Source organism: Taeniopygia guttata, chromosome Z (genome assembly GCF_048771995.1).
Source record: "Taeniopygia guttata chromosome Z, bTaeGut7.mat, whole genome shotgun sequence".
Lineage (NCBI taxonomy): Eukaryota > Metazoa > Chordata > Aves > Passeriformes > Estrildidae > Taeniopygia > Taeniopygia guttata.
Genome location: NC_133063.1, coordinates 56,126,213 through 56,134,306, shown reverse-complemented (window position 1 = coordinate 56,134,306; position 8,094 = coordinate 56,126,213).

The following is an 8,094-nucleotide window of genomic DNA, read 5'->3' as shown; positions in this document are numbered from 1 at the left end:
GTGATATATGGATCTAGCATGCAAAACTGATTTCTCTTAAAGTTATTTTCAACCCTATTTTAAAGTCAGGATGTATGACACATTGCTGAAATAAACACTGCATCTTGCCTGCTTATGTAAGTTTGCTAGTGTGGGGACACAGTAAGATGTTTGTCTACTTTAAGAGATACATGATACCAATGCCACTGGCTGAACTCCCACTGACTATGTGACTTGGGCAGAATTCGTGATGCACAAGTTTTGGACTCAGGCAAATATGCAACCCTCCCCCTCTATTCTTCCTCATTTCCTGGGCTCATTGACTATTTACACAGGCTTCCAAATTTGCATGTAAATCCAATACTTGCTGTGAAAAATCACAGATGAGTCACCCTGAATATATTTGTACTTGGGCACAAATGTTTATGCAAACCTTCAGCAAATTAATAGGATAAAACTGGGTACCGATACCAAGGCTACCTTGCTTTTGGAACTGCCTAAGAAAATGTCTGCCTAAGAAAATGACCAGGAATTATTTTCTAGGTATTATTTATAGCTAACATTCCCTCCCCATGCCCTGAAAAAAAATCTAAAAAAAAAAAAACCAAAAAAAAACCCCAAACCACCAAATCCAAATTAACCAAATCAAACCAAAAAAGAGGAAAAAAGTGAGAAAAATAAATAGGATGTTTAAAACAATTTTAGTCCATTTCAAAACAAAAATTTGTCATCATGTTCCAAGATAAATTCTTATCTTGATACTTCCCATGAGGTTCCCTTATTTTTTGTGTAGCCAAGTTTTATGCAAACTAATTTGCTGATACATCTATCTATCCACCCAGAGGCAGCTGTGGCCAAGTGATATTACCCTCTGATTTTCTAATTGGCCTATAAAATTTTACTTGTATGATGTGACTCAGGAATGAGATCTGCTTAAAATATTTAATGTGTATAAACACAATCCTTAGGTAACGCTTTAGTCTCTTTTAGTCTCTTTTGTGTGTGAAGCAAACAGACATGTTCTGCAAGGAGATTGGATTAGAGACATTCAAATTTCATGTTTGAATGGGAATAGTTGCAAATTTTCTAATCTCATAATCTCTTTCAAAGCAAAAAATATGTTACTGTCTACTCCTACTAAGTAGGCTTCTGTTAAGGATGCAGAAAAACAGAGGAAATGTGAAATATCTGTGGAAAATAAAATAAGGGAGGAACGGGATTCAAACATAAACAAGACTGTTACAGCTCACAACGATTAGGAGATGAACTAGTGCAATTATAATGAAAAATAACTCTGAGCTACATTGTGCATGTAGCCGTTTATGGGTTAGCTGCACCTCACATCACTTCCCTTACTCCAAGGTCCACATGCATGGGTGTGCATCCTCTTCAAGACATTTCTGTGAGACAAGTGTTTTTGTAGTTTCTTACCTATCACTCTGTTTGTGTGGTCCATGTCCCTTCTTCTACTACAAAGAGTGTACAAATTTTTCCTTTTCTTGATAAAAGACAGTTGGCTTTTGCATTTAAAGACCTGATTGACATATAAACCAGCCATTTTTTTATAGAAATAAGATACATGCCAACACTGTGAAAGTTACCACTTCAGGGTTTACAGCTTTTTTGCTGGGTTTCTTGATCCTTTACCCAAGAAAAATCTGCTCCTTTACAGCATTTTACAGTAAAGGTAAATCTTCTGTGCTAATAAGGCTCAAGGCATTTTCAGCTGTGTAAAGCAGTCTGTGTGGTTTATGTTTTTGGACAGTCTTGTACTAGACAAGAATGGGGAGTCAAGGAAGATCATTATTCAAATGCCAGTCAAAACTGGCATAGAAAAAATTGCTGTTGGAAAAAACAAGCCTGTGGATCTTGGGATCTTTAAAAAGGTCTATGTAAATTAATTTTTTTAGTTGTACTGAATTCTAACTGGATTCAGATGCCATGCTCATATGAACACCTGTGAAAAATCACAGCCTAAAATACTCATGATTTTATTTCAATGGATCTTGAACCTTTGTTTTACCTTCTACATCTCATTACAAATCCTCTGTTAATTCTGTCTCTATATAGTGTTCCCCAAGTCTTGATTTCATAGTGAAAGTTGTGTGCTTGGTCAGGCATGTAGTCACCAGTTCTGCAGGACACAAGACAACCTACCTCTGTAGACTGCAACTGAGTCTGGATTTTAAATGTGTAGAACTGCCATGCCTTCACAGTGGCTTTCATTCAAAGATTGCTTGGTAAAACATCTAGGAACAAGGCAGGCTGTGGAGCTGGGCTTGGCTAAGGATGCCAGATGTGGCATGGCCAAGTTTGTTGGGCAATCTGTGCCTGACTAGGTGAGGGAACTACAAATCCCCTGTGATGCCATTGCCTTCCTGCACTTCCACAAGAAAATGCACTCTGATGTGTTTTCCAATTCAGTACCAGATTTACTGACTTTAGATTCCGTGCCATAAAGGCAAAAAATTCTTGTTCTTTGAAAATGGAATGGTTATGAACTGACAGTCTGCCCTTAATTGGTTGCTACACAGTTCAGTGCAAGAGTGATGCTTTGAAAAAGGTGCTAGAGAGCTCAAAGCAGCCCTGCTGGAAGGCAAATAAATTCTCAGGGATAGCTGGCAGACAATACATATTAACTGAAAACTTAATGAATGCTTTAGCCTATGTAGTCACAAAAGATACGTGGAGAAGTGAAATGATAGACACATTTTCTAGAGAAGAAAATGGAGTGCAACTGAAGTAACTAAATTTGGTTACTGTAGTAACTAGATTTGGAGTTCTCTGCTATTTTTTGTCTCACTAAAAGGGGCCTAGTCTTGAACAGTAAAGCTGTCTAAGCTCACAGCACTTGGAAAACCAGTGCTGAGATTCATTCAACTCATGCCAGACATGAGAGAGGAAAAGGCAGGAAGCAGCCAGCCTCAAGGACAGGGCAGAAGCTGTCCTAAAGTTCCCAAGCTGTGACACAGTCAGGCTTGACTTCAGTGCTGAACAGTGTGACCAGGAGCCAGGGTTGATGAGGGGAATAGGGCAGGAAATGAGATAAACTTTAGTCACAGTTATCATAGCTCAGGGAAATTCTTAGGACAGCTAAATAATCTGTAACTTGACCACTACCAAGTGGTGTCTTGGGAACATCAAGTGTTGTGAGGTGTGTTAACTTCCTGAAATGTACATATTACCCTGTGCTGCTCTCAAGTCTGTACTATACAGCTGGGAAAAACAGACAGAAATTAAGCATGTATGGGCAACGGCAAAAACTATTAACTAAGTTACTTGTATCATTGCAGAAGAAATTGTCTTTGCAGTGAAAATTACTCAGAATTTTTCTTTTATTTCTGATGTTTAGGAACTGATGAGCTGTGCTTATCTTTTATCGCAATAAGAAAAGGACTTCACTTTCCTCATGGGCTGCCATCCAGGTTCAAACAGGCACTGTGCAGATGCAGAGTAGAAAGACAAATAGAGCTCCAGACTAGGAATAGTACGTGTTTGTGTCTCATCCGATGAAGTTACAGTTATTCATGTCAAAAGAAATAATTTATTGGGACAAAAGAGGACACAAGTTCCCTGCACAGTTAAATTATGTGAGACTTTTTTATTATAACGGTAATTACTACATCCTGAAAGAATGTTTTTGATTGTAGACAAGTGTGGAGAAGGAAATTGTTGTCCTCTATCAGCTGTGTAACAAACAATATAATTGTGAAAGCCTAAATATTTAGAGAGCTCTATGTAATCGATTATTCTTTTAATCAGAGAGATGGGTATAAGTGACTCAGCAAATTGCTTTTGAAAGGAAAAATGTTATCTTAAAATTATCTATTATTTATGAGATACTGTGTATGTAACTTGTAAACACGTGGAGATGAGCTGATTAATCAGAAAAGTCAAAAGTGGGGAAATCCTTCAGTTGAAAGGTGAATAAGGTTTTATTTCTACCTTTGTTGGACAGTGAGGTCTGTTGATAGTAAAAGCTGTCATTGGTGCAATCAAAAGTATGTGCAGTCTTTTGTAAAATCATTATTCAGTCAGCCTTTGCGATCCTAGAGCTTGCTTTGGCTGGACATGGGAAAACTCCTGTGTGATAATACAGAACAAAGTTCACTTTCTGGATCATTTGTTGTTAAGTCATGGACTGAAAACATTGTGAGGTGAAAGATGGTACAGGACTTTCCAAGCAACCATTTCCCTTTTCGAGACAGGTTCCATTTTGATTTTTTTCCTCTGAACTTTCAGAGGCTGTAGGCCAGAGAACTGAATACTAACATAAATCTATTTAATGTGTTTACTTACATGGTGTTTCTGACTGTGATGGTATAAAACTATAAATTAGGATCTCTTTGAAAGTTATGGAATGAATGTCAATGTATTTTACAAGTATCTAATCAGGCTGTGGTCATATTTCCACCGCTGAAAAACTAGAGGTTATCAGTAGACCAGAATAACTCTTTTCTGCCATTTTACAGCATCCTGTATTTGTTTACACCAGTCTGAAAAAAAAGCATGAATATTGAATTTTTGCTAGTTCAATAGAACATACAAGAAAGTTCCTCTGTTCTATGAACTTGTCTCTGCAGGTGGCCACTAGCCAGTACCAGCCAATATTATGACAGCAGGGAAACCGAAGCAAAATTCTTTTCAAGGGGAGTGTTCTAGGTCCAAGGAATTTGTGACCAGGAATTCCCTTAGGCAACAGAAGCATTTATCATGTGAGTGATTACTTGGCATCATTTTCCCTCATTGAATTTGCCCAAATTCATTATAAACCATTGTGAGTATGTGGTACTTACAAGGTTCTATGCCTAGAGGCTGCCCATTGCTGAACCAGAACATCTTCTTTGCTTTGAGTCTATAACCTTGCATTTTAATTGCATTCAAATGTCTTCTATAAAGAGGTAAGGAATAGTCAAGCTCTACTTACCTTCACCCTTCTACCCATTGGTTCCTAGATTTCTATTATGTTCTTTTGTTGACACCCCTTCTCATACCTGCCATCTCTTTGGTAGGCTAAATAATCTAGTCTTCCTACTCATTCTGTGTGTGAAGCTTTTAGAACTTTTCTAGTTGACCTTCATGATCTTCTCTGCTTTATTCCAATACTACAGGGCCTACTGCTTTCCCAACAGGTTTTTGTCACATAATGGATTTATAACTTGACACATTATTTCTTTTTTTGGTATTTGTTGAACCTTGATTTTCTCTTTTGACTATTGATTAGATAGTCAAAAGACACTTATCTTCTCCAAAGATCTTTGTTTGACTGGAAGCAAATAAAACATTTGGATGTCAAGTTGGGAAGCCTGATTCACTACTGTGAAATTGATTGTAACCTGGCAATTTTCTTTTTCAGAAAGGAGGAGGGGAACAAGAAAAGTTTAGTTTGCTCCACCATTCTTGGTTATGGCTGGAGCCAGAGGGGGCAGGGTGACACTTCCCACTCTGTTTTGTTCAAGGAAGCTTTGCTGTAATGTTTTCCCCAGCCAGGTGAATTTGGGGACAGAGAGGCTCTCAGAAGCAGTAAGACAGCACTGACTCATCAGGAGCAGAATTAATTCCTTTTGAACACTGCCCTTACCACCATTTCCTTGGTGCACTTTTAAACCATTTTACTTTGAATGTTTTCTGAACTCCTGTGTGCAGAACAATGAAATGGAAATTTCCCTTGATATTCTGCTGAAAATCCCATTTTTAAAAAACACATAATATCCAAAGAAGATCTTTGAAGTATTTGGAAAACAAAATATTTTGACTGGAAGACAGAAAAGGTGACCCCTTGCTGCCTACCTGGAATATTCACATCAGTTTTATTTTCAGTTTACTGGAAAAAAATGTGTGCCGACAGATCATACAGGAAATTGGGAAGGAAAAAAATTATTTGCTTTACTTTTTCTCTGCTTTGGAACAAAATAATCATAATGTTATTTTAATTTAAACATATATGTATTTGTTTTAATGTCTGTGTCTTTCTAGACATGGCTACTGCTGCTGGCTTCTTAATACTTTGATTTTTTAGTATATTTTGAGTACTTTCCATGGCCTTTTTGGTCCATTATCTTCCCCTTAAGGGCAAATTAATTTAGATAATCTCCCAAAGATATCATTATAAAATAGCATTATTTCAAATATGTTAATTGCCATGATTATTGGAGGTTTTGATCTGTAAATATGTTAATGTCTTGGATTTCAGTAGTATAAGTGATAAAGTTTCATTTAAAGGCACTTAGGTATTTTGGGTTTAGGAAGAAAACTTTGAGCTGACTGAATGTTTCATAAAGGGAGAGACATCAAACCTCAGCTCTTTCCGTGATTAGGTGATGCCTTGTATTATCTATGAACAGCCCTGAGTATCAGCTGAAGCACTTCAGTCAGATATTTAATAGAAGATGGTGAAAATATCCTTCAGTATAATGACTGAATAATAGTTTAAGGATTAAAAGGTCAAGCTTGTTTATACACAAGTGCCTCAAAGAACAGAATGTCATTGTTCTGTGAGCTGCATAAGAACCCATCAGTCCTGGAGGATTCTGAGCATGGAGTATGGTAGTGTAGTGCCCATGCGCTCCTTCACCCTTCCTGCTTTCTTGATGCTTCTAGGGCTACAAGCATCTTTCTTTTTCTGGTATTAGAAATTGCTCTGCAGATACTGCAAAGAAAAGATTATCAGGTTTGAAGTAAAATAAAAAAGCTCTAGTCTTCTCAACACTGACATTCTCCCCCATAGTCATGAAATATAGATGTAGGACTCCAGAGGAGTTCATGGCTGCCACATGTTGCCTCTCTGTTGGAGAAGATGGGAAAGGACAACAATAACAGCATTATAGACCTGAAGGACCTCAGCTTTCTTCTTCTTGAATCCAAGAGGAAGATTCCACTCCTGAATAGTCCTTGACTTCAGCTGCTGATCATTAGGGTAGAAAACACATTTTCAGTGTGAAGTAAGTGCTGCCTTCCAATAAAGAATTTAAATCTCAGGATAGCAAAAGTTCCTTGTCAGCAAATACTGCACCAACAAAACTCTTTATGGAGTGTATTATGTGTTTTTCATAATGGCTCAAATTTTTACTTCCTGTCTTTTGGAATTTATAGATACATATAGATACATATAGATATTAATCTTCTGTGTAGGATATATCTGCTTATCCATGGTCATCTTTGGAAGATCCTGATGGTAGGTTTTCACTTCTGCTCTTTTGTCAGGGACATGTTGTTATTTTAGTGGGCAGATCCTTTCTGTACTCTTTCATTTTGTTTATGTTTTTATTACATATAGCAAAGCAAAATTCCTTTTTGGACAATGCACTAGGAAAGCAACAGTGGAAACAATAACTGTCATCAGGTGTAACTATAGGTAGCTGCTGGAAAAAGAATGAAAGAAAATAGTAATAGCACAATCAAACACGAATGCAAAAAACTACATCAGCTGCAGGGTGCTTGATATTTTGTTGTATATTTTAACTCAGCAGCATTGTTCTTCAGTTGCTGCTCAAATCCAGTAAAAATATTTGGAAGTGAAAATATGTTTGCCTAAAGTAGCTCCAAGTGGAAATCCTACTGGAATGATATTGTGCAGATTTGGCACTCAAAATTTTGACCGTTCAGCCCCACAATTTAGTCATGCTTTAGTAAAATAGTGGCAGCAATTCATTTTGCCACCCTCCACTCCTTTATCCAACTGGTGCAAGTCCATGATAATATCACTCTTCGGAGCTGCCTGAAGAAAGTTGTAAGAAGCAAATATCTCTAAGAGCAGGAGATGTTTAACCATGGCCCATTTGCTTCAGGTGCTCCCCTACCAACAATGTGAAATGTTCAAATAGCAAAGGCACTATTTAATGTCTGTGGATTACCTGAGTTTTGCATTACATAAGGAAAATTTTTAAGCTCAATAAACCAGATGAAAGCAGCTTTGTTTTGCAAAGCAGTTACAGTTGCACTGAAGAATGTGAACCTTTGAGACAGTGAGCTTCTAAAGGTAAACAGGGTGAGCACTGTGTAGAGGCAAATGGGGGCAATCTGTGCTCACAGACCTGTTCTGTTCTCCGAAATCCCATTTGTGGGAACACAGCATATCCTTTTCTGTTCTGCAGTGGTAAAATAAGGGGACGCATT